General features: G+C 45.2%; 4 non-coding genes and 2 pseudogenes across 4 annotated transcripts; all 6 read left to right on the top strand.

The window, feature by feature from the left end:
• Window positions 1-6,851: 6,851 nt before the first annotated feature.
• LOC145896480 (U2 spliceosomal RNA) lies at window positions 6,852-7,044 on the top strand. Its single transcript, XR_014401927.1, has one exon. It is a non-coding gene; the product is annotated as a U2 spliceosomal RNA (small nuclear RNA).
• A 269-nt stretch (window positions 7,045-7,313) lies between these two features.
• Window positions 7,314-7,477, top strand: LOC145896199 (U1 spliceosomal RNA). The gene has a single exon (XR_014401669.1). It is a non-coding gene; the product is annotated as a U1 spliceosomal RNA (small nuclear RNA).
• A 717-nt stretch (window positions 7,478-8,194) lies between these two features.
• On the top strand, window positions 8,195-8,383 carry LOC145896485 (U2 spliceosomal RNA). The gene has a single exon (XR_014401932.1). It is a non-coding gene; the product is annotated as a U2 spliceosomal RNA (small nuclear RNA).
• A 5,996-nt stretch (window positions 8,384-14,379) lies between these two features.
• On the top strand, window positions 14,380-14,516 carry LOC145896942 (U1 spliceosomal RNA; annotated as a pseudogene).
• A 5,926-nt stretch (window positions 14,517-20,442) lies between these two features.
• On the top strand, window positions 20,443-20,619 carry LOC145896897 (U1 spliceosomal RNA; annotated as a pseudogene).
• A 719-nt stretch (window positions 20,620-21,338) lies between these two features.
• On the top strand, window positions 21,339-21,527 carry LOC145896483 (U2 spliceosomal RNA). The gene has a single exon (XR_014401930.1). It is a non-coding gene; the product is annotated as a U2 spliceosomal RNA (small nuclear RNA).
• Window positions 21,528-26,598: the final 5,071 nt, after the last annotated feature.

The raw sequence follows: 26,598 nt of genomic DNA, 5'->3' as shown, positions 1-26,598 counted from the left end.
TGACCTCCCCTTTTTCACGTCACACGTGTAAGGTAGTGTCGTTTTGACCGCCATTTTTGTCTGATACCATCTCTTTTGTAGTGACGAATGCACCACGTGCCGTCATTACGATCCTCTAATTGGTTGGAGCAGTCACGTGCTCGCTTTTTTTTCTAACACGTGTGAAATAATTGCACTTTGGTCGCCATCTTGTTAGTACCTTTCTCTTTTTATGGTAACGAGCTGATCACGTGCTGTCGCCGTGCTCTTTCAATTGGCTGGAGCGGTCACGTGCTTGTTTTTCTTTTCTCTGTCACGTGTGAAGTAGTTGCGCTTTGGTCGCCATCTTGTTAGAGCCTCTTTCTTTTTATGATAACGAGCTGATCACGTGCTGTTGCCGTGCTCTCTCAACTGGCTGGAGGAGTCACGTACCCTCCTTCTTTGTTAACACGTTTAAAAAGGAGACCAAGCGACCCTTGCTCTATCGAAAGGAGAGAGCTTTACAACAGCCCTCCTCCATTAAACGCAAACCAAAGTCCAAGGCTCTGTCCGCATAGCGACTAGATTGGGTGGCAATATTCTTCTGTTTATAAATCACGCCACCCCAGTCCGAGACAGACACTCTTGGTCAGACACAACCTGAGCCTACTCCACGTCTTCAAACGCCACAAACATTAGCACTCTCCCCCACTCAGGATATTCCATAAGTCCTTTCTTCTATATTTTAAATATTTTACCTTTTTACCAATCTTTTACTTGTCACCACACTACATGTCTACACCTTTACCGAGAAGTGATTAAGAGTGCCAACCGCGTAAGATTATTAACATTAATTCATTGTTTTTATATATTTTACTTGTGTTATCGTGCCTCTACACCTCCAAGGACCACAACCTCTAGCCATTTTGTAACCATCACCATCTGTTGTTTTTCATATCATATATCATGTCATCTCAACCCGAACTGCGGAGGTCTCGTCTTCGACGTACGCACGCACGCACGGAATCGCAGGATGCCACTCAACGATCGAGAGCCCCACCCCTGTTGGTATTATTTTGTGGCCCCCGCGAGACGCAATACGAGTGCAGCGTGGAGGGATGCGGGATGCGCTCCGGCTTGCTCCAGAGCGTCAACCGGCACATTTCTAATGTCCACCGGTTGGCGCTAGGGAGCATGACAGTGACCTGCAGCAAATGCGATCTCCAGCTCAGGTCACAGTGGTCTCTCAATAAAATGAGGGACCACTTTCGGAGTTGCACCGCTCCTCCCACGACTGCCTGCTCTATTGCGCCCCCCGGCGATTTCCGCTGTCCAATGTGTAATAGTCGTTGGCCGTCCTTAGTTGCTGCCAGAACACATCACTACCAGCAGCATCCAGCTGGTCCGACACTCTCACCATCTAGCTTTGCGGTGGACTCGGGCCCTAGGCCCCCCCGGAGTACGGTCAGCTCCAGCCCCCTTAACACCACCGTAGTGTACTCCGGGGCGTCCACCGTATATAAATGCCCCGTGTCGGATTGCCTGAAAAGTAGTGATGGCTATGCCAGGGCCCAAGCCCTTAAACACCATATTCGCACTTGCCACCATCGGAGCAAACTCACGTATAGTACCATCTGTGGCAAGTGCAGGTGCGCCGTAGACGCCCCTACTAGTTCCCTCCTCCAAGTCTCGGCGCACTACAAGACCTGCCGTGGCATAGCAGAGCATGTCCCGGTTTCCCTTTCCCCGTCTCAATCCCCACCGACTGGTTCAGACGAGTCCAGCCTCGCCGGCTCACCCCGTATTCCGTCGATGGTGTTTCACCATTCGTCGGTCTCACCCTCTTCAACCGAGAGCGGCCCTCAGGTAGGTTCCCTGTCGCCCCTTGGGAGCGGCAGCGGTGCCGATGACCTTGGGGGTTCGTTCCTTCCCATCCCGTCCCCGACTCTGTCCTCTCCGGTAGCATTAAGCTACGCCGACATCGTTCGGCTTCCCTCTCCCCGCATTTATTTAAATCGGATTTCACCTATACCCAGTCCGTCGTTGCTGAACAAGTCCCCAGTCGGTTCTCCCTTTAAATTAATTTCCCCTGACGGCGGGCCCGAGTCGCCGTCCCCCGATCAATCCCTTTTAAGCTGGGTTAGGACCTCAGTCTCCCCCGGGACCGTGCGGAAGACTATGATAACACCAGTCCTGCCTGAAAGTCTTCCGCCAGCTCTTCTGGCAACATTTCGAAATTTACGTACAGGTGCCAGCGTGGGGGCGTCGGAGCGTGGAAGCCGGGCAACCGGTGGAAGTGCTTCGGCGCCGCCGGTGGATCGAGGGAACGAGGCGTCGGCGTCGCCCTTCTGGACGACAATGGCGGCTCCTCCCGAAGTGAAGCCGGAAGATGTGACGTCTGCGTCTGCTTCCAACCCAAAGCCGACTCCGAGCCTAGGATCGGACGAGGCCGAGGGTGAAGGGGCGGCAAAGGCGACGCGCGCTGCCGAGGACCTTAGCGAGCTCGCACCCGCGCCGAGCGTGAGCGTCAGCTCTCGCGGAGCAAGGGAAGAAACTCACGAGGTTCCAGAGCGGCCGGCTGGAACGGACGCAAGTCCGGAAAGGCCTGACGGGGTTGCAAACTCAGGCGGCGTTCCGCGTCCGTCGCGTGGGAATGATCACTCATCCCGCGTTGCGGCGCTGGCGCGTACGAAGGGCGAGCACTCCCGCCAACCCACGTGCGGCAATACACGCCGAAGCCGTGATTCTACCTCTTCCAACATTGACAATATCCCCAATAACGTTTCAAATAAGTCAGTAAATAGTAATAGTAATGATAATCTTAAATTTTCCATGGACGATCTACGAGCTCGCTTCGATAACTTAGTAATTGGCCCCTTTTCCCACAACCCTCACTTTGGCGAGCTCGAACACGCGTTGGAAGAGTGGACAGCCGCCGCTGGTGCGGCGCAAAAACGACAAGTACGCAAACCCCGGTTTGACCGCGGCGCCATGCGCCGTTCCATCGTTAACCGGGAGCGTGGACACCCCAATAAGGCAAACCAAACCCCAATGACTGGGGCGTCCACGAAGGGCTTCGCCCTGCGGAAAGCGTTTTGGCGCGACCAGAAAGGCACAGTCCGCAGGATCACGGATGGTAATAAGGGGGAGGTCAAATGCAAAATCGACCCTCAAGCAATTGAGGCGAAGTTTCGCGCCGACCTCCAGGCTCCACAGGTGCAGGATGTGATCGATTGCCTCCCGGACTGGATGTCGGCCCCGAAGCAGAGCGGAGCGGAGCCGTCTTCTTCTCCTGGTGAAGCTGACGACGAGCCAATATCGCCCCAAGAGGTCGAGATGGTCCTCCAGAGCGTTAACATCTCGTCTGCGGCCGGATCCGACGGTCTCTCCTATGGGTTTTGGAAGGCGTTCGACCCTAAAGGTCACCGCTTGGCGGCGCTTTTCGAGATCTGTAGGTCTGGCCGGCGGATCCCCCCGCAGTGGCGGTCGTCGAGGGTGACGTTGATCTGTAAAGATCCCGACGGCAACCTCGACGATCCAACGAACTGGAGGCCCATCTCGATCTGCCGTAATCTTTATAAGATCTACGCGGCGGTATTGTCTCGCCGGCTGCAGAGCTGGGCGTTGGAGCACGGCGTCGTCTCTGCCGAGCAGAAGGGCTTTATGCCAGTCGAGGGTACTTTCGAGCACGTATTCATGCTGGACGCTATCCTGGCCGATGCCAAGCTTGAAGGCAAAGATCTCTTTGTCGGATGGCTTGACATCAAAAATGCCTTCGGTAGTATCCGGCACGATTGCATCCGCGCCGTCATGCGAGCCCTGGCCGTACCGGAGTACTTGGTTGGATGCATCTCGGACGTCTACGTCGGTAACACGTGTGTGGTCCGAACGGCCACCGGGGTGACCGGCGAGATCCCGGTTGGGAGAGGGGTCCGTCAGGGCTGTCCTCTGTCCGGGATGGTGTTCAACCTCGTCACCGAGGTATTGGTCCGGGGCATCAAATCGCTGTCGGACTGCGGCTATGCATTTTCCTGTTCCGCCGGAGTCTTCACCCAAGTGCTGGCATACGCAGACGACGGGTGTCTCCTCGCTAGTTCGCGGGCGCAGATGTGCAGGCAGCTGAAGGTGTGCGAACGGTTCGCCGACTGGGCCGGTATCCTTTTCAACCCACGGAAATGCCGTGGGATGTCCCAGGTTATGCGTGGAAGACGGAGAGTTCGTGACCCCGAGCCCTTCCCGTTCGCGGGTGGGACGATGAAGGTGATCGAGCTCGACGAATTCTACAAGTACCTGGGCGTGAGAGAGGGGTACCAACCGTACGTGAGAGCTACCAACGTCCTCAGTACGGCCGTCGAGCGGATCGAGCGGCTCTTTAAGAGCAGGTTAACACCGCACCAGAAGCTAATTGCATTGAAGCGCTTCGAACTTCCCCGTCTGAGCTTTATCCTTCGCATGCGCCAGTTCCCGATCGTTGCGCTGAGGAAGGTTGACCGTGCCGTGCGTCGCTGTCTGCGGCTTGCGTACCGCTTGCCCAACAGAACCTGTGTGGCGTTCTACCACTCGTCCCCGGACAGTGGTGGGCTGGGTGTGCCGTCGATTGCCCTCGAGGGGGATATTCTGGCGGTCACCCACGCATTCAAATCGCTCACGTCACCAGACTGGCGGGTGGCAGCCGTCGCACGCGGTCGACTGGAATCGGTCTTCAGGAGGGGCGAAACGCGTGGGGAGGTGAGTGCCGGTGCGCTGGCGGCTTTCTTATCTGGGGGTCCCGTCCCCGGTAACGTCGGCGGATCGAGTGAATACCTGGTGAGAGACTTGTTCACTTATGTGCGCAAGGCCTCGATCCGGTTGAAGCTCCGGTTCGTCGCGGGCGAGGACGGGCTTTTCCAAGTAACGTCTGGTGGCAAGACGTTGACCTCCGGCAACCGGGTACTCACCAGGACACTCCACCAATTGGCCTCGGCCAGGTGGAGGGAGGAGTGGGCCGGTCATCCCGATCAAGGGAAGACCGTTAGCGCTCACTCTCTCTACGGTTATTCTAACCACTGGTTGAAGAAACCGGGGGCTCTGACGATCCCAGAGCAAATATTCGCCGTGAAAGCACGCCTGAACCTCCTTCCGACCAAGAAGGTTCGATCACGATTTCGAAGACGCGCCCAACATGACTTGCGATGCTGCCGCTGCGGTTACGAAGTCGAGACCCTCCCCCATGTACTGAATCACTGTCAGCCGGTCATGCCTCAAATTTTACATCGCCATGACCGGATTTTGGAGGAGGTAATGAGTCATGTACCAACAGGTAACTTCACCAGGATTTCTGTCGACCGAGTTTGTTCGGCGCATGCGGAGGCGACGGGCGAGAACCTGCGGCCGGATTTGGTGCTAGAGGGTGCCGGCGGGTTCTTGGTCGTCGACTTCGCGTGCCCGTTCGAAAACGGTCAGGATGCCCTTGCCGCTGCTGCGGCCCGTAAAGAAAGCAAGTACAGAGAGCTCTGCGGGAACCTGGCCCGCGCCACCAACAAAAAGGTCAGGTTCCTCACTTTTATAGTGGGCTCTCTGGGCAGCTATGCCATGGGCAACAATTCCACCCTCTCCGCCCTTGGCATTACGGGTCGTCAGCAGTCGGACCTGGCCAGAGAGTGCTCCGCTCTGGCCTTGAGGGGTAGCCACCACGTGTGGCAGTCCTGGTGCAGGGGGATAGCTAGTGGGCTTGACTTTAAACCACCTTAATTTATTTTTTAGATCAATTGTGCGGGCTGGTATTTCCCCTTTTTTCGCATGACCACACATATGATGATCGGCGAGGCGGCGGCGTCAGGGGTTAGAAAGAAAGAACCAACATGGCAAATCGACCTCCTTCATCCGAACAATATTCCACGGCTAGAGGGCGCCAGCACCACTCAACCAACACTACCCGGCGCCCTCTCCCACGCTCGAAACGAGCACGTTTACAAGATGCAAAAAAACAAAAAAACAACAAACTACAGCAAAGAAGATTTCCAACAAGCTCCCAAACGCCATCCGAACCCGGAACCCCCTGCCGCCGTCGCCCGTCGAGCCGTTGCCCCCCGACCACTTTTGGGGCGTCCTTAGCACATCCTCAACCAAATAGACTGGACGCCCCCCCTCGGATAACACACGGGGGGCACGGCGAATTCACGCACAAGCGATATGTCACAATTACTTTCTCTTGTTATATGCGATTTTTTTTTTGCACCCCTTAACACTCACCTTTTTCGTATACAATCCTGCCACGTCGTCCTCCACAACTAAATTAAATCATTTTTGCCCATATAATGATAGCACAAACACTATAATTGTCGCACAAACTATAAATTAATTCCCCTAAATTTTTATAATGTCGTTGTTTTTTCTATTCTTTTATCTTATTTTTTTTGTCACGCATTAATGCCACAAGAGGAGGACGCAGATCACAACTCACAAATTGTTTTTTTTCTCAATTTTTTTTTATTCTTTTCTCATTTAGGAGCCCAGCCCGCACCAGTCAAGCCCCTAGCCGCATCCTGCAGCCCCTTTACATTACCGTGACAATTATATGGGGTCAGCGGCGGCCACTTTAAATTTTTCTTTCCACATTCTCCTATCCCCTCTTCTTCCTCTCCCTACCAATTGTTTGACCGTCGCTGTCCCCTCTCAATATAATAATAACGTTAAAATCAAACATAAAAATATCAATAAATTAAACAAACTTAAATATACCCTATCCTATAACAGTAACATAAATTATAATAATCAATGCTTTTTCAGCAATTAAACCGAACAAACCTGGATATTATATCACCCACCGCCCTGGGGCGGTGGAGGCCGTGCGTGCAACGCGATTTCAGAATACGGCGATGCCTCCGCAATGTTGAATTTTTTCGCACTTGTGTAAAACTTTCAATAAACGAGGTGTAGAGTCAAAAAGTCTGTTCTTCTCAGTTTAATACCTGGGACGCAAGCGATTCGCTTGCATGTCTTTGTATTAACCTGATTTTTGGACAGGGGGCACGGTGCCGGAGCTTGCTTCGACCTGCCCACGGGTTGTCCTGGTATTGCACTACCTCCAGGCACGGCCCACATTCCCACACATGTGGGAATAACCATCTGTTAATCATTCGCAAAACAATTGCACGAAACAGCGGTGCATCCCATGAGTGTGTGTGTGTGTGTCGTCTGCATGCACACGCCAAGGAAAGAGAGGTAGAGAGGGAGGACGGGAGAGCAATTAATTTAACGGCACATTTGGTTGTTGTGCTTGTCGGAGACCAGATAAAACAAGCCGTGAAATGCACAATGCGGCAAACACAAGGACGGACGACAAAAATGCTACCTCTCAAGAAGCTGTGGAAAGCATACTTACCTGACGGGGGCCTTCACCGTGATCAGGCCGGCGGTGGGCCCAGGGCGAGGCTTAGCCATTGCACTTAGGCTTAGCTGACCCTTGCGATTACCCCAAATGTGGGTAACTCGGCCGTACAATTTCTGCTAGTGGGGACTGCGTTCGCGCTATCCCCGTCTTTTACTAATCCTCTGAGGTAGAGCAAAACGTAAGGTAGAAACGAAGTTTCTACGGGGGGGATTCGCCTGTTACGGTCAGGAGGAGTCGTGTCGGGGGTTGGGAGGTGGGTCATGGGTCCGTTTGTGACGTCATGTGGTGAACAAACTAATTTGAATGGCCTGCCAAAAACGGTAGGAAAAAAACCAGGAAATTTTTTTTTTTTTTCATTTTTCACCGGAATAAAATTTGGCAGCAAATGCGAGACGGACTCTTCCGGACGTTGCGGACTCAGTGGATGTTGCGGCATCGCTTCTCGGCTCTTTAGAGCTAAGAAGGGGTTGGCTACCCGAGCAAACCGTGGTTCCTTCATGGCTCTGCTTCTGGTCGGTGAACGATCATCCGACTCATCCCTGTAGTTACCAGAAATAACCCCCCACGTTGGTTCCCCGTCTGCTCCCTTTGGGTAGTCGGCTCCCCGACCTTCTTTCTCGGAGAGGGTTTTAGACCTGGGTTCCTTCCATTTTATACCCAGAGGGGCCATAGTGCCCTCGCACGACCGCAGTCTTATGACCCCGGTTCGGCGCGGTTTAATCGAACCCGACAGATTACTTGTCTGTCATCGGACGGGCGAACTCGCCTATCCAACACCCCCTCGCCCGGTTGCTGTCGCTTGCGATGGCGACCGGAGGCCACGGTTGCAAACCAGCCCTTTCGGCATGGCGAATGGTCCACCCGACTAACACCCGGGTTGGTACTAGTACACCACTCTGTTCTTCTCAGTTTAATACCTGGGACGCAAGCGATTCGCTTGCATGTCTTTGTATTAACCTGATTTTTGGACAGGGGGCACGGTGCCGGAGCTTGCTTCGACCTGCCCACGGGTTGTCCTGGTATTGCACTACCTCCAGGCACGGCCCACATTCCCACACATGTGGGAATAACCATCTGTTAATCATTCGCAAAACAATTGCACGAAACAGCGGTGCATCCCATGAGTGTGTGTGTGTGTGTCGTCTGCATGCACACGCCAAGGAAAGAGAGGTAGAGAGGGAGGACGGGAGAGCAATTTTTTTAACGGCACATTTGGTTGTTGTGCTTGTCGGAGACCAGATAAAACAAGCCGTGAAATGCACAATGCGGCAAACACAAGGACGGACGACAAAAATGCTACCTCTCAAGAAGCTGTGGAAAGCATACTTACCTGACGGGGGCCTTCACTGGTTCCACTATACGGTTGATCTCAGGAAGTATCGAAACAACACGTGTGCTTGTGTGTTTTCTTTTTCGCCTTGCCATTGTGCATGTTACCACCGTTTTGCGAATAGCCACAACGCCCCTGTAAAACAGATAGAAAACGTAGTTTAAACATTTGTGAAAGTTTACTTGTGCCAGTTTGCACAGCCAGCTTCGCAGCCAGGACCTAGCGTCCTGAGACTGTTTACTTGTCTTTGTGCAGTGAGCTAACAGAGATCCCCCCAGAGTTGGTACGTGTCTTTTTTTGGCACTACTCGGAGTGGATCTATTTTCTGTGTGTGAGAGAATCCACGACCGCAAGAGCGCCATCTGGCGACTCCTGAGAGCGTGCCTTTTCTCACGTAAATAGTGTGTTGATTGCCTAGCTGACCGAGTGCCTCCATAGTCTCCTGCTCCCTAAGAGCTGGTGACATCGGACGCTCTCCCCGGCGGGCCAATCAACCAATTAGGCTAATTGGCTGTCCTTTTGGTGTCAGACACCTATTTTTAGGACAAATAATTGGCCTAATAAAGTAGAAGTGCCCCTTTAAAACCAATTATAGCGTACTCTTTTCGGTTGAATACTCACCCTTATCTAGTGACGCCAAAACCACATACCAACATCATATTTTGTGTGTCTTACATTTTGCAACAATTGTAGTTTTTTCGTTTTACTTTCCGCTACTTTTCTCCAAACACAAAATGAGCGACTATTATTTAGAAGAGAACCAATCAGTATATGTCCAAATCCTAAATCTTGAACGTTTCGATTTAGAGGATTTCATAAACTTGTTCACTGAAGAATTAAAAGAATACAATGGTGGGCTACAAGGGATATTGACAATCAATAAAACCAAATCCATTTTCAAAGTAACATACTCCAACTTATTTGCGACAGAAACAAAAGATCAATTTCTGCAACATTTCAACGAACCATCTCTGATAACAATAAACGGGAATGTTGAATTAGTAATTCAAGTTAAAAAACCACCGAAACCGCAGACAACTCTCACCCTGTATCCGGTCCCACTCGAAATGGGTGGGAATCTATTAAAAAAGGCAGTAACAGAGTTGCAATGGGGAACATACGTAGAACACCGGTTCCTCACCTACAAAAAATTTAAACATATCCACAACGGCTACCTTCACCTGATTATAGAAGATTACAAAGAAGAAAATATCAAATACCTCAACAATATATATGGCCATAACATTCAAGTAGCCAAACCGGGCGAATCTTTCGGCCCGGCATGCACGTCATGCAATCAACGAGGGCACTGGGCATCACAATGCCCAAAAAGGGATAAATGCGCCATCTGCGGCCTGGCAGGCCACGGTAGAAGATGGTGCCCAGAAATATCAAAAATATCTCTCAAAAAACCTCAAGGAAGCACCTTTGAAAAACAATTTCCAAAACTGCCATCGAGATCTACCCCCAAGGGGAAAGCACGACTACCCAAACCCGAAGACCTATCACCAATATTAAATATCATCGAAATACAAGAAAAAAAGAAAGACCGGCTAAACGAAATACACGAGCTGACCGACACCGAACCTAGCGAAAAAAAATCAAGCCAGGAATTCAACAGCGAAGAATCGCCGCAAGAGCTCCAAATCCAAACCTCAGATACAAATACGGAAAAATCAGCTTATGAAACTCCCAAAGTAGCTCAAAACCCTCAACTACAGGTGCTATCATCCCCATGCCGTACCTCAAAAGATCAGGATCCTCCGATGACCCCCATTCGCTCTCCCTTGCTCACAAATAAAGCAATCGAAAAAAAAGCAGAAATCATAGAAAACGTCTTTAACATAGGAAGCACAGACCAAGAGAAGAAGAGGAAAAAGAAATCTAAAGCATCGTCAACATCAAGCCAAGAATCAACCAAACAAAGAAGGAAAAAAGACAAACGAAGATAGTCGCTCAAATTATTTTTACTTTCACAATTTCTACTTTTCTTTAAATAGCTAAAAAACCAAACCTGTAACGACTAAACTCCACCCGATATGACTCCAGAATTTCTGACAATCATCTCTATAAATATCAACGGGCTCGAAAGAAATATAGAAAACGTAAAAAAAATAACACAAAACGAAAACGCGGCAATTGTACTAATACAGGAAACACACCAATATAATTTTGGTAAATTAGAAAAATGGGCAAATAAACAAAAATTTTGTATCTATCATAATGCCACCGCGGACCCAAAAATAGGGAAACGCATTCACGCAGGAACGGCCATCATAACCAAAAACATACCACAAGATGAAATAAAACACGAGATAATTGCAGAAAATCGAATAAATAAAATAATCTTAGAATTAACAAATGAAGAGAACGTAGAGAAATACACTATTTACAATGTATACCTTAAATCCGGAAGTAGCCAACTGGCAGTAACGCACCGAACTCAACTTTTACATACACTTGCAAAAGACCTGCAGATAACGAAACCAAATGAAAAAATAGTGATAGGAGGAGATTTTAATATGACTTATAACCAAATAGATACAATTGCGACGCAAAGTAAAACACGTCCAGACCAAAACTCTTGGATGGACATGAGGGAAACCTATAGTTTAGAAGATTCCTTTCGATTTCTCTTTCCCAACAAAAAAGCTTTTACGCATATCACCGCTAAATCTGCTACTAGAATTGACAGAATATACTGCAACACACCGATTTTAAGTAAAATAAAAGCTTTCAAACATATACCAATACACTTCTCTGATCACAACCTTGCTCCTAGTATATATATTAAAATTACGGAAAACTATATTTGGGGAAACCCCCACTGGAAACTGAATACTAGCCACCTCAATGAGGAAGGATACACGGCCAAAATAAAAAATGTGATACTCCAACACCAAGAAAACAAAAATAATTTCGGAAATACAGATGAATACTGGCAAAAACTGAAAAAGAAAATAAAAAACAGCTCAATTGCTTATGCGAAAGAAAAGAAAGAAAAAGAACTTGAAGAACATGCGAACAATCAAAAAGAAATGAACAACTTAATGGAAAACCTAAACAAAGACAACCTAGAACTGAACCTTCGATATCTCGAAGTAAAGAAGAAAATCAAAACCGCAGATCAAAAGAAATGTGCTGGTGCCAAAATTAGAGCCAGAATAAAAGAAAGAACAAAAGAAGAGAAACCGGATAAAGCCTTTTTCAAAATAGAAAATAAGAAACAAGAAAATAACGCAATTCGTGCACTAAACATAAAGGGCAACATCTCAACGGACAGAGAGGAAATAATTACTGAGATAACAAATTTTTACACCAACCTCTGGGGAAGGGCAAAAAGAACGGACGAAAAAGAACAAGACTTCTTCTTACAAGATCTGAAAACAAAAGAAATAGACACAAAAGACTTTAGCCCATACCTGAGTGAAAAAGAACTAGAAAGCTCAATGAAAGAAATGAACAAAAATGCAGCCCCGGGGCTTGATGGTTTACCGGTGGAATTTTACCAACATTTCTGGCACAGCTTAAAGCAAGACTTTCACGAACACGTCACAAACATATTTTTGCGAGAACAATTAGACACAGACATGAAAAACTCGATAATAAAACTTATACCAAAAAATAAAGATAAAACACAAATCAAAAACTATAGACCGATTTCGCTCCTAAACGCAGACTACAAAATAATTAGTAAAAGCATCGCAAAACGGGTACAACATGAACTAAACGAAAAAATCTCTCTCGAGCAGAAATGTGGATTGAACAAACGACAGATCCAACATATCCACTACAATATAAACGCCGCGATAGAAATTGCCCGAACCTATAATAAAGAACTCGCGATTTTCTTAACAGATATCGAAAAAGCATTTGACACTGTCGACCACAACTTCCTATATAAAACACTTGAAAAACTAAAAATCAACAAAGACACAATCAAATGGATAAAAATCATATATAGGAATATAACAAGCCAAATAATTATTAACGGAGCCTTATCAGAAAAAATTGAAATTAAAAATGGAGTAAGACAAGGGTGTAGTTTAAGCATGCTCTTATACTGTGTTATAAATGAAAATCTGACGCAAAAAATCAATAAGTGTAATGAAATAACTGGCTTTAAATATCGGAAGATTATGTTAAAAATCCAACAATATGCAGACGATACAACTTTTTTCGTCTCAAACATCGAGACAATTAACGAAATTTTCAAAATACTCGAAAAATTTGAAAAGGCCTCGGGCCAAAAAATTAACCAGTCGAAAACTGAGATATTGTGTATTTCGAATGCAATGAAGTGTAAAATAGGAATAAAATTTCCTCTTTACTACAAACCCGAGGTTAAAATACTGGGAATACAATACAAACAACACGGAAATAACATGAGCTTAAATTGGAACAAGATAATTGAACACACTCGAAGAATAATATGTAGCCACGAAAAACGAAACCTATCAATCTTTGGAAAAATAACAATAATTAACACATTGATAATACCGAAAATCCTGTTTATTGCACGAACGTCGGAACCCACAGAAAATATAATAAAAACTTTAAATACACAGCTATTTAACTTCCTGTGGTACCCTAAAACCATCGAACCGATAAAACGAAATAAACTAATAGCAAATTACAAACAAGGCGGAATTAAAATGCCAGACATATCTAACAAAATACAAGCAACTCATATGGAAAAAATACGAGACATGCGAAACAGCGATACAATAGACGAAATTTGGAAAAGTTGGGGACAATACAACCTAGGAATACATATGAGAAAAATTAAATCAGCTTTCTACAATAATGCGACACCAAAAGCATGGAACCCAAATAAAGAATGGAGAAAAATCATAAACACTTATCAAACACTAAATGAACAAAACAACGACATAAACTGGAAAAAAGCAAAACTGAGGCACTTTTATTTCGAACTCATAAAGGCAAAACAAATAATATCGAACCCGTCAGATAATATTAATTTCAATTGGATCAATGTACTGTACAGAAACAAAAAACACAAACAAATATTTACAAACGACGAAAGAGAAAAGGCATACCTCACAGCACACAATGGTTTTAAATGGGGAAAATTTAAACAAAAAAACAATATGTACCAACTAAAAAACGGTAGAGCAAGATTAAACTTCTGCAAATTTTGCAGAACAAATAGCAATGAGATAACGCACCTCCTCACACAATGCCAAACAACAGAAAACATAATTCTAAAGTTAAAGAAACACATCATCACAGAATACGGAGTAAAAACACGCTTCGATCCACAGGAAATTATGTATAATATTTTTGACGAAAACGAACCTATTTTAAGTGTAAAAGCCCAGGCCTTTTTCAAGACAACTATAATAAAGGAAAAACAAAAGTTAGATTATAACAATACATATTTTGAAGATACAAATGAAACAATCAACAAAATACTATACCGAATCATAACAAAATTGAAAAACCACATAAACTTACACGGGATTGCGAGAGAGTAAAGAGGAAATTAATATTTCGCGAAATGAATGTTAATGACGATTGTAAGTGAATATTGAATGTGAAAACATAACGTAACCAATAATGGCACAATTATTTCCTTTGTCCGTTTTTCGCCCTGTCGCTTTGCGCCTTGCTTAGACGGCAGTGATGAAAACCGTGACATCTATATTTGATTTTAGATATCACACGCTCTGAGCCGTGAGAAAAAAAAAAAAAAAAAAAAAAAGGCCGGCGGTGGGCCCAGGGCGAGGCTTAGCCATTGCACTTAGGCTTAGCTGACCCTTGCGATTACCCCAAATGTGGGTAACTCGGCCGTACAATTTCTGCTAGTGGGGACTGCGTTCGCGCTATCCCCGTCTTTTACTAATCCTCTGAGGTAGAGCAAAACGTAAGGTAGAAACGAAGTTTCTACGGGGGGGATTCGCCTGTTACGGTCAGGAGGAGTCGTGTCGGGGGTTGGGAGGTGGGTCATGGGTCCGTTTGTGACGTCATGTGGTGAACAAACTAATTTGAATGGCCTGCCAAAAACGGTAGGAAAAAAACCAGGAATTTTTTTTTTTTTTCATTTTTCACAGGAATAAAATTTGGCAGCAAAATTCTATTTGAATAAGGCAAGCATACGTGTTCTGACCTCTATTCGGCGATATAGCAATTTATTCGAGTCTATCTATCAGCAGTGATTTCAAGCAGTATCAAGTTTTCGTCCTTAGATTTCTGTTTTATGATCTGTTGTCCTAGACTAACTGAGGCCACTGTGCAAAGCCAGCCCAGCCCTTGTAAGGGCTGCTATTTGTTTGATAGGAGAGGTGAGCTGCCAGTGGCCAGCCCGTGCGTAAGTTGTGGAGACGCACAAAACCAAGCAAGAATTATGAATTACGCGCAAGCGTTAGCTTCCCGGCCTGTTGTCTCGGCCGGAAATGTGCAAGCGGTTGACCCCTTTGCAACCGACCCCAATCTCGATGTTGAAGCCCGCTTTAACCCTGGGCTTAAGAAGCCAGAGCTGTACAAACTTTTAAAACAGCTTAAAGTGACCATTCGGGCTTTGGAGGGCGTTATCCCTTACCCGAATGGAAAGGTGCTCTTTAACTGCTCTTCCGCTGACAAAGCCAAAGAGCTCGCTGCCGCAATTAGAGCTAGTGGCAAGGCAGTCTACGCCAACGCCCACTGCGACGACGAAATACGGGTGTTTTTGTCGAAGGTGCACCCACGTATTAAAATGTCGGCATTGTTAGAATACATGTCGAAGTTCGCCCCAGTCAAAAAGGGGTGGAAAGTCTATGACGACGAAAGCGTCTATTGTGGCAAGCGCGTCATTATAATGAAGAGCTCAATTTTGGCCAAAAACCATATTCCCGAGCGCCTGCGTCTGGGCAAGAAAATGATCGAGGTTATGTACGAAGGACAGCCCAAGAAGTGTGACTTTTGTCACGAAATGGGTCATGTTAAACGCGAGTGCCCAAGTTTCGCAAAACATGCAGAAGAGCGAAAAGCGGCTGCAGCCGCAACGAAAGACGCAGGTGCTGAAGAACAGCAAGTTAAAGATAAGAGCGAGTCGGCGTTGGCGAGCGCAGGTGCGCTCGTCGCAACGCTCGACGAGAAGGCGCCAGAGGCGGCTGATAAGGCCGTCCCGACGCAAAATGCGAAGACCTCAGAGGCAGCTGATAAGGCCGCCCCGACGCAAAATGCGAAGGCTCCAGAAACGGCCGATAAAGCCGTTACAACTCCAGGTGTGACACGTGAAGTCACACCTGTGAATAAGAAAGATGTGGCAGCTGTTGCCACTGAAGATGCGCCGCCAACCGTGACAGCTGACGTCACGGGAAGCGGCGCGAAGTCTACAGAGGTGCTTACAACCTCTAGCGCCCCAACGCCCAATGTTGGCGAAGAAAAGAAGACACCAGAGGCGGTACAACGCAGTATGCAGCAGCCCGAGTTGGCTAACACCGCTACTACTCCCAGCAACAACAACAACAAGACTTCAGAGGCGCAATCACCCTCTAGCGCCCCAACGTCCAATGTTGTCAACAACATCAAGACACCAGAGGCGGTACGTCGCAGTATCCTGCAGCCCGTGTTGGCTGATACCGCCCCAACTTCAACCAGTTCAATGGATGTACGCAACCAACCAATGGCGTCATCCACACCCAAACCAAATAAGCGGAACGAAGACGGGTTCACAAAAGTTCAATCCCGCAAACGCAAGAAAAGTCCAACTCCGTCTCCCCAAAAGAAGACGTCATGCTGTGTGCATATGCAGGCAAGGAGATAACATGTTTATGCAGCACAGCACATTTTAAATGCCGCTGTGGCACTTGGGCTCCCGAAGAAGCCTACCTTAGCCCGTCTCGTTGCACCAATAAAAGGTGCCAACGCCTGCTAATAAGCTGCACTTGTGGCGTCACGTATAATATAATGCCCGGGGAACAAGTAGTTTGTACCTGTAAAGCTAAAATTCCCAATGACTTTAACTCAACCTTTTATTAAATAAACCACCCCCCCTTTTGTGTATTTGTGTATTATGAATAAAATGGCGTCCTTTTTACGAATTTGCACCCTTAATGTTAACGGCCTAGGCCAGGCACCTAAGAGAAGAGCCCTGTTCCGGTACCTTTCCTCTTTGAACTTTGACCTTTTTTGCCTCCAAGAAACTCACTCTACTCCCCAAACCGAATCCCTGTGGAAGTCCGAATGGACTTCTGGCCCCATCCTCTTAAACTCGGCACCTCCGACAGGCTATGCCCAAGGTGGTGTCGCAGTTCTTCTAAACTCCTCCACACTTCAAATTCTCAATTCATTTTCTGACTCTGCCGGTCGCATTATTGCGGCCGACATCTCAACCCTAACCCATACCTTCCATATAGTTAATATTTACGCTCCCTCCGGTTCCCAGAATTTTACCCTTCGAAATAACTTTTTTGACTCCCTCTACCCTTATTTAACTTCACCCCACCCCTTAATTTTGGCCGGCGATTTTAATTGCGTCTTAAACCCCACCCTTGACAAATATCCCCCTGCACAGTCACGCCGGCCTAGCCCCCCTTTGATTAATTTATTATCCACCTTTAACCTCCAAGACTCCTTCCGCACTCTTCATCCCTCCCTTTGTCAATTTTCCCGTCGCGCCCCTGGTACCCAATCCCGAATAGATAGAGTTTATATTTCCCCTCCATTAATCCCTAAGCAGCATACATTTACTCCATGTCCCTTCTCCGACCACGATCTAGTTACCCTCACCCTCAACATCATTTCCTCTCCTCCCAGGGGCAAAGGCTCCTGGAAGAATAACACATCCACTCTCCTAGACCCTGACTTTCAACATGATCTCTCCCAACATTATCCCCTCTGGCAAACCCTAGGACCTTTCCACCCAAATCCCATGGACTTCTGGCTTACCCTTAAAACTAAATTTAAATCCCTCCTCCAATCCCATTCAAAACGTTTAGCCCAACTCCATCGCACCGAAACCCTCCTCCTTCACCAGCAGTTCGAATCTTCCCGCCAAAAAGTGAATGATTACCCGACCCCACAAAACTTAGCCCATTTCCAATCCCTCAAAAAGTCCCTAAATAATACATACCTTTCCAATGCCCGCTCCTCACTTATTAAATCCCTCTCCTCCGATCCCCAATTCAAAAACATAGCCGATAAAACTCTCTATTCCCAGCTTTTCCCTTCACGTCGCAAACCCCCCATCCTCGAATTTCAAGACCCCCATGGACTCCCCCTAACAACCCCCAAGGAAATATTAGACCACACACGAAAATTTTACGCAGACTTATACACATCCCAACAACTTCCCTTGCCGCCCCCCAGTGACCAATTTGCCCAACTTCCTTCCAAATTAATCCCTGATCAGTACCTAGATTCCCTCTCATCCCCCATCACAATGTCCGAAGTAAAAAAAGCCCTTTCCCTCTTTTCCCCTAACAAAACCCCCGGGCCCGATGGGCTCAGCATCGAGTTTTATACTCGTTGCTGGGACCTAATCGGGTCCGACCTTACCCAAGCCCTCAACTTCTCCTACCAAAACGCCTACACCCCATTGGAATTTAATCTCGGCCATATAACAATCATTCATAAGAAAAACGACCCCACCCTTTTAACCAATTACCGCCCTATTTCTTTACTTAATACCGACCTCAAAATCCTTCATAAAATCCTTAACCTCCGTATCAAGCCCTTTATTTCTTTAATTTTATCCCACAACCAATTTGCTACCCCCGGATCCTCTACCTCAGACGCAACCACACTTCTTCGCGATTTATATTCTCACGCTTCTTCAATTAATTCAAATTCGTTTTTCGTTTCTCTTGATTTCCAAAAAGCCTTCGACTCTATTTCCTTCCCATGGTTACTCTTCCAATTAAATCTTAAACGCTTTCCCCCTCTCTTTACTCAATATCTTTCTGCTCTTCACTCCAGCGCCCACTCCCGGGTCTTCGTCAATGGCTTCGCCACAAGGGATTTTCCCATCAGGAGAGGTGTCAGACAAGGAGACCCCCTTAGTCTGAACCTCTTCCTGATTGCTTTAGACCCGTTACTCGTTGCCCTCCAAAACACCCCCTCTATCATTTCGACCCCTGTGCCATGCCGCAATATTCCCAAGGCAATTGCTTACGCCGATGACGTCACCCTCGTGGTGGCGCATCGGCAGTCCCTCTGTAACGCCCTGTCACTTATTAATAAATTTTCTGAATTCACCGGTCTTAAACTGAACCCCGCCAAAACAGAAGCAATTGCCATCCTCCACCCTCTCTCAGACGACCCCCTTTTTAATCAAATTAAATGGAACCCGGATAAAATTACACCGTTAAATATTCCCATCGGCGCACCCTCAGTAATAAAAGCGGCTTGGCGCCAAGTAATTACCTCTTTACAATCCCGCGCCAAAACTATTAGCAACCCCTTTCTCACCTTCGATTCGAAATGCATTCTTTCAAAAACTATCCTCCTTCCCGAAATTTCGTACCTTGCTAAAATTTACCCCTTACCACCCCAGCAACGAGAGCGGGTCGACGGCATTGTGGCAAGCTTTGTCGGAGGCCCAAACCTACCAACCTTGCCTATTAACATCTTGGCAGCCCGCCGTGACCTTGGTGGTTACGGCGCGGCAAATCTACCCCTCTATGCTGACCTATCCATTCTCTTTTCTGTCAAAAATTACTACAAACATCGAATCTTGGACACCCCAACAACCCCCCAACTCTCCCTCTTTGAATATAACCTCGGCCTCCCCCTATCAAATTTATACAGACTCAGACTAAGAAATAACCTCCCCCACGCCACAACACCCTCCACTCACTATCAACATATTCTCTCCCTGATCAATTCCTTTAGTCCCTCCGAACAAGAACTGCTTTGTCCCAAATCCAAACCCCTTTACACCCGATTAATAAATGATTCCCAGCACCCCTTTTTCCACACCGACTGGTCCCAAATTCATCACCCCATCTTTCCCAATTACCTCAAAACATTCAACTATAGACTAGTCCACAAAATCCTCCCCCTGAAATGTCAGAAGTCCTACCTTCCCCTAGACTTAGACCCCCAATTGCCACCTATGCAATTACCCCCTGGAAACCTTTAGCCACCTTTTTCATACCTGTCCCGCGATACAACCCATTCTATCCCTTGTTAAAAACACCCTCAACTCCCTACTCAACAACACTTTCACATATTTCGACACCCCCAGTTACCTAACTTTCCCTAAAACCCCCCTGTCAGACAACCCATACTCCTCAACCCTTGTAGCTCTGTTAAATACATCCCTCACCCACACCATTTGGAAAACTCGCAATCGCATTAAACACGACCCCCGCCCTTTAATTAACTTACCCCAACACCTGATCCGGACCCTGAAACACACTATGAACTTTCGACTTACTTTGCAACGGAGCAGGTCAAATGCCGACCTCGAAGGCGTCCTGGCCGACGTCGTCCAATATTTAATTTAAACCCATCCCCCGGGCAACCAACACATACATCATATAAAATTTGTCGTCTGTAACACTCTGAATTACTCCGTACTTTTGTCGTCCCCAGTAGTGTATTGTCTTTTTTTTTTTCTCGTGCAGCGTCCTTGTCGTCTGCAACTGTAAAATTTTTCGTAATTTCCGGTCGTTTTCATTTGTGTATTTTTTCGTGCAGCGCCCTCGGTGTCTGTAACTGTATTTTTCATTGTGCCTTTTCGTCTCGCCAATTATTGTACCCTTTTGTTTACTTTCCGCCCTCTTTTTAATGAATTTCTCCCCATTTACCTCCTTTCCTTTAACAATTTTGTGTGATATTCGTGGTGGCGGCTGTTAGCCCGCCCGAATAAAATAGAATTAGGCCGGCGGTGGGCCCAGGGCGAGGCTTAGCCATTGCACTTAGGCTTAGCTGACCCTTGCGATTACCCCAAATGTGGGTAACTCGGCCGTACAATTTCTGCTAGTGGGGACTGCGTTCGCGCTATCCCCGTCTTTTACTAATCCTCTGAGGTAGAGCAAAACGTAAGGTAGAAACGAAGTTTCTACGGGGGGGATTCGCCTGTTACGGTCAGGAGGAGTCGTGTCGGGGGTTGGGAGGTGGGTCATGGGTCCGTTTGTGACGTCATGTGGTGAACAAACTAATTTGAATGGCCTGCCAAAAACGGTAGGAAAAAAACCAGGAAATTTTTTTTTTTTTTCATTTTTCACCGGAATAAAATTTGGCAGCAAATGCGAGACGGACTCTTCCGGACGTTGCGGACTCAGTGGATGTTGCGGCATCGCTTCTCGGCTCTTTAGAGCTAAGAAGGGGTTGGCTACCCGGGCATACCGTGGTTCCTTCAGGGCTCTGCTTCTGGTCGGTGAGCGATCATCCGACTCATCCCTGTAGTTACCAGAAATAACCCCCCACGTTCGTTCCCCGTCTGCTCCCTTTGGGTAGTCGGCTCCCCGACCTTCTTTCTCGGGGAGGGTTTTAGACCTGGGTTCCTTCCATTTTATACCCAGAGGGGCCATAGTGCCCTCGCACGACCTCAGTCTTTTGACCCAGGTTCGGCGCGGTTTTAAACGAACCCGACAGATTACTTGTCTGTCACCCGGACGGGCGAACTCGCCTATCCAACACCCCCTCGCCCGGTTGCTGTCGCTTGCGATGGCGACCGGAGGCCACGGTTGCAAACCAGCCCTTTCGGCATGGCGAATGGTCCACCCGACTAACACCCGGGTTGGTACTAGTACACCACTCTGTTCTTCTCAGTTTAATACCTGGGACGCAAGCGATTCGCTTGCATGTCTTTGTATTAACCTGATTTTTGGACAGGGGGCACGGTGCCGGAGCTTGCTTCGACCTGCCCACGGGTTGTCCTGGTATTGCACTACCTCCAGGCACGGCCCACATTCCCACACATGTGGGAATAACCATCTGTTAATCATTCGCAAAACAATTGCACGAAACAGCGGTGCATCCCATGAGTGTGTGTGTGTCGTCTGTATATGCACACGCCAAGGAAAGAGAGGTAGAGAGGGAGGACGGGAGAGCAATTAATTTAACGGCACACTTGGTTGTTGTGCTTGCCGGAGACCAGACAAAACAAGCCGTGAAATGCACAATGCGGCAAACACAAGGACGGACGATAAAAATGCTACCTTTCAAGAAGCTGTGCATAGCATACTTACCTGACGGGGGCCTTCACTGGTTCCACTATACGGTTGATCTCAGGAAGTATCGAAACAACACGTGTGCTTGTGTGTTTTCTTTTTCGCCTTGCCATTGTGCATGTTACCACCGTTTTGCGAATAGCCACAACGCCCCTGTAAAACAGATAGAAAACGTAGTTTAAACATTTGTGAAAGTTTACTTGTGCCAGTTTGCACAGCCAGCTTCGCAGCCAGGACCTAGCGTCCTGAGACTGTTTACTTGTCTTTGTGCAGTGAGCTAACAGAGATCCCCCCAGAGTTGGTACGTGTCTTTTTTTGGCACTACTCGGAGTGGATCTATTTTCTGTGTGTGAGAGAATCCACGACCGCAAGAGCGCCATCTGGCGACTCCTGAGAGCGTGCCTTTTCTCACGTAAATAGTGTGTTGATTGCCTAGCTGACCGAGTGCCTCCATAGTCTCCTGCTCCCTAAGAGCTCTCCCCGGCGGGCCAATCAACCAATTAGGCTAATTGGCTGTCCTTTTGGTGTCAGACACCTATTTTTAGGACAAATAATTGGCCTAATAAAGTAGAAGTGCCCCTTTAAAACCAATTATAGCGTACTCTTTTCGGTTGAATACTCACCCTTATCTAGTGACGCCAAAACCACATACCAACATCATATTTTGTGTGTCTTACATTTTGAAACAATTGTAGTTTTTTCGTTTTACTTTCCGCTACTTTTCTCCAAACACAAAATGAGCGACTATTATTTAGAAGAGAACCAATCAGTATATGTCCAAATCCTAAATTTTGAACGTTTCGATTTAGAGGATTTCATAAACTTGTTCACTGAAGAATTAAAAGAATACAATGGTGGGCTACAAGGGATATTGACAATCAATAAAACCAAATCCATTTTCAAAGTAACATACTCCAACTTATTTGCGACAGAAACAAAAGATCAATTTCTGCAACATTTCAACGAACCATCTCTGATAAAAATAAACGGGAATGTTGAATTAGTAATTCAAGTTAAAAAACCACCGAAACCGCAGACAACTCTCACCCTGTATCCGGTCCCACTCGAAATGGGTGGAAATCTATTAAAAAAGGCAGTAACAGAGTTGCAATGGAGAACATACGTAGAACACCGGTTCCTCACCTACAAAAAATTTAAACATATCCACAACGGCTACCTTCACCTGATTATAGAAGATTACAAAGAAGAAAATATCAAATACCTCAACAATATATATGGCCATAACATTCAAGTAGCCAAACCGGGCGAATCTTTCGGCCCGGCATGCACGTCATGCAATCAACGAGGGCACTGGGCATCACAATGCCCAAAAAGGGATAAATGCGCCATCTGCGGCCTGGCAGGCCACGGTAGAAGATGGTGCCCAGAAATATCAAAAATATCTCTCAAAAAACCTCAAGGAAGCACCTTTGAAAAACAATTTCCAAAACTGCCATCGAGATCTACCCCCAAGGGGAAAGCACGACTACCCAAACCCGAAGACCTATCACCAATATTAAATATCATCGAAATACAAGAAAAAAAGAAAGACCGGCTAAACGAAATACACGAGCTGACCGACACCGAACCTAGCGAAAAAAAATCAAGCCAGGAATTCAACAGCGAAGAATCGCCGCAAGAGCTCCAAATCCAAACCTCAGATACAAATACGGAAAAATCAGCTTATGAAACTCCCAAAGTAGCTCAAAACCCTCAACTACAGGTGCTATCATCCCCATGCCGTACCTCAAAAGATCAGGATCCTCCGATGACCCCCATTCGCTCTCCCTTGCTCACAAATAAAGCAATCGAAAAAAAAGCAGAAATCATAGAAAACGTCTTTAACATAGGAAGCACAGACCAAGAGAAGAAGAGGAAAAAGAAATCTAAAGCATCGTCAACATCAAGCCAAGAATCAACCAAACAAAGAAGGAAAAAAGACAAACGAAGATAGTCGCTCAAATTATACTTACTTTCACAATTTCTACTTTTCTTTAAATAGCTAACAAACCAAACCTGTAAATGATACCGTATTAATTAACTGTTAAAAAAAAAAAAAAAAAAAAAAAATTTGTGTTTTTTTTTTCTATCTCAATCCTTATCCATGGCAGAAGACCTAAAAATAATCTCGATCAATATAAATGGATTAAACAGAAACACACAAAACATTTACCAATTGATGGAAAAAGAAAAGATACATATTACACTTGTTCAAGAAACACATAAAATTGACCACGACAAAATTAAAAAATGGGCATCCAAAAACAAATACAAAATATACGCAAATGCAACACAACCGGAACAAAACAGACTACACAGCGGAACAGCAATAATATTAAGACAGGAAAACTTATATGAAAACATAACCCACACAATAATTGAAAACAACCACATACAGAAAATAGCATTAGAAATACGAAACGAAAACAAAACAGAAATATTTACAATATACAACATTTACTTAAAATCTGGAAATACACATGACGCCGCAATAACAAGATTAAGACAAATGCAAAGTTTACACACAGACCTCAATCAAAACGAAATAAAGCAAAACATCATAATTGGCGGAGATTTCAACTTCACATATAACAAAATAGACACTCTAGCACAATCATCAAAGGAAAGACAAGATGTAAAACACTGGTTAGAAACCAAATCGATATACAATTTAGAAGACACATTTAGACACCTATACCCCCACAAAAAAACTTTTACGTACATATCCCCAAAATCCGCATCAAGAATAGACCGCATATATTGTAACCTTCCACTCGTTAACAAAATAAAAGCTTTCAAACACATAACAATAACATTTACAGATCATAACGCAGCACCGATGCTGACATTAAAAACGGGAAATAACAAAACTTGGGGAAAAAATTATTGGAAACTTAATACCAGCCTACTCGAAGACAAACAATACGTGACACAAATAAAACTCACCATCAGCGATTTCCGCCAAAACAAACACCAATATGAAGACACTCTAGAATATTGGAAATATTTGAAAAAGAAAATAAAAAAAGAAACAATCACTTTCGCGATAGAAAAAAACAAACAAAAAAATAACATATACACAGAGAACCAAAGAAAATTAGAATCATTAATGACAAAACTACACAGTGAAAACTTAGACTTAAACGTAGAATACCTTGAAATTCGAAAACAAAACAAACAACTAGATAACGAAAAAAACAAAGGAGCAAAAATAAGAGCAAGAATAAAAGAAATAACAAGTGAAGAAAAACCGGATAAATCCTTCTTTAAAATCGAAACGAAAAAACAAGAAAATACTGCGATACGAGCACTAAAAATACAAAATGAAATAACAACAGAGAAAGAAAAAATAATACAAGAAATTACACACTTTTACGCTACCCTCTGGGGCACAGAGAGGGAAATAAACAGTGAGAAACAAGATGAATTTTTAGAACGCGTAGTACCAGTGCCACACGAAACATCAAACGACAATATCATTCTCAGCCAAAAAGAATTACTCGCATCGTTAAAAACGATGCAAAAAAATTCATCCCCAGGATTAGACGGACTCCCAACGGAGTTCTACCAATTCTTTTGGGCTGACATAAAAGAAGATTACCACGAACTCGCAGCGAACATTACAATTAGGAAACATTTACCAGAGGATATGAAAAACGCAGTGGTAAAATTAATACCAAAAAGAAAAGACAAAACGTTGATCACAAATTTCAGACCGATATCACTACTAAATACAGACTATAAAATACTCAGCAAAACAATAGCTAAAAGACTCCAAAATGAACTAAACCATAAAATATCATTAGAACAAAAATGCGGACTAGATCAAAGACAATTACAACATATACACTACAACATAAACACAGCGATCGAAATAGCACAAAAATATAACACAGATTTAGCAATAGTCCTCACAGACATAGAAAAAGCTTTCGATACAGTTGATCACAAATTTCTATTTAAAACACTAAAAAAAATGAGAATACAGACACACACAATAGAATGGATAAAAATATTATACAACAACATTACAAGTCAAATAATGATAAACGGACTGTTGCCGGACAAAATCAAAATAAAACGAGGCGTACGCCACGGATGTGGATTGAGTATGTTGCTTTATTGTATTATAAGTGAAACATTAACACAAAATATCAATAAATGTGAAAAAATATCTGGTTTCAAGTATCGTAATATACAACTAAAAATCCAACAATATGCCGACGACACATCCTTTTTCGTGTCAAATTGTGATGAAATCTTGGAAATATTCAAAACTTTACGTGTTTTTGAACGTGTATCTGGGCAAAAAATTAATGAAGGAAAAACTGAAATATTATGTACGTCGAATTATATAAAACAAAAAATTAACCAACAATTTCCTCTTTACATTAAACCTGAAGTAAAAATACTGGGAATCAAATACAAAGAAAACGGAAAAGAAAACATAACAAACTGGAACGAAGTTCAAAACCACATTAGAAAAATCATATGCAGTTACGAAAATAGACACCTAACAATTTTTGGAAAAATCACAATAATAAATACACTTATCATACCAAAAATACTGTTTATTGCACGCACAATATTTCCGACAAAGCAAAACATAAAAAACATAAATGCGCTTCTATACAAATTCGTATGGCACCCTAAAACAATAGAACCAATCAAACGAATAAAAATGATTGCAAATTACGACCAAGGTGGAATCAAAATGCCGGACATTGAAACAAAATTAAAAGCAACACAAATGGAAAAACTGCGAGATCTTATCAATAGCGAAACATACGACGAACTATGGAAAATATGGGCAC

This window comes from Ascidia mentula, chromosome 3, assembly GCF_947561715.1.
Source record: "Ascidia mentula chromosome 3, kaAscMent1.1, whole genome shotgun sequence".
NCBI lineage: Eukaryota > Metazoa > Chordata > Ascidiacea > Phlebobranchia > Ascidiidae > Ascidia > Ascidia mentula.
This window is presented reverse-complemented; position numbering and strand designations above follow the sequence as displayed.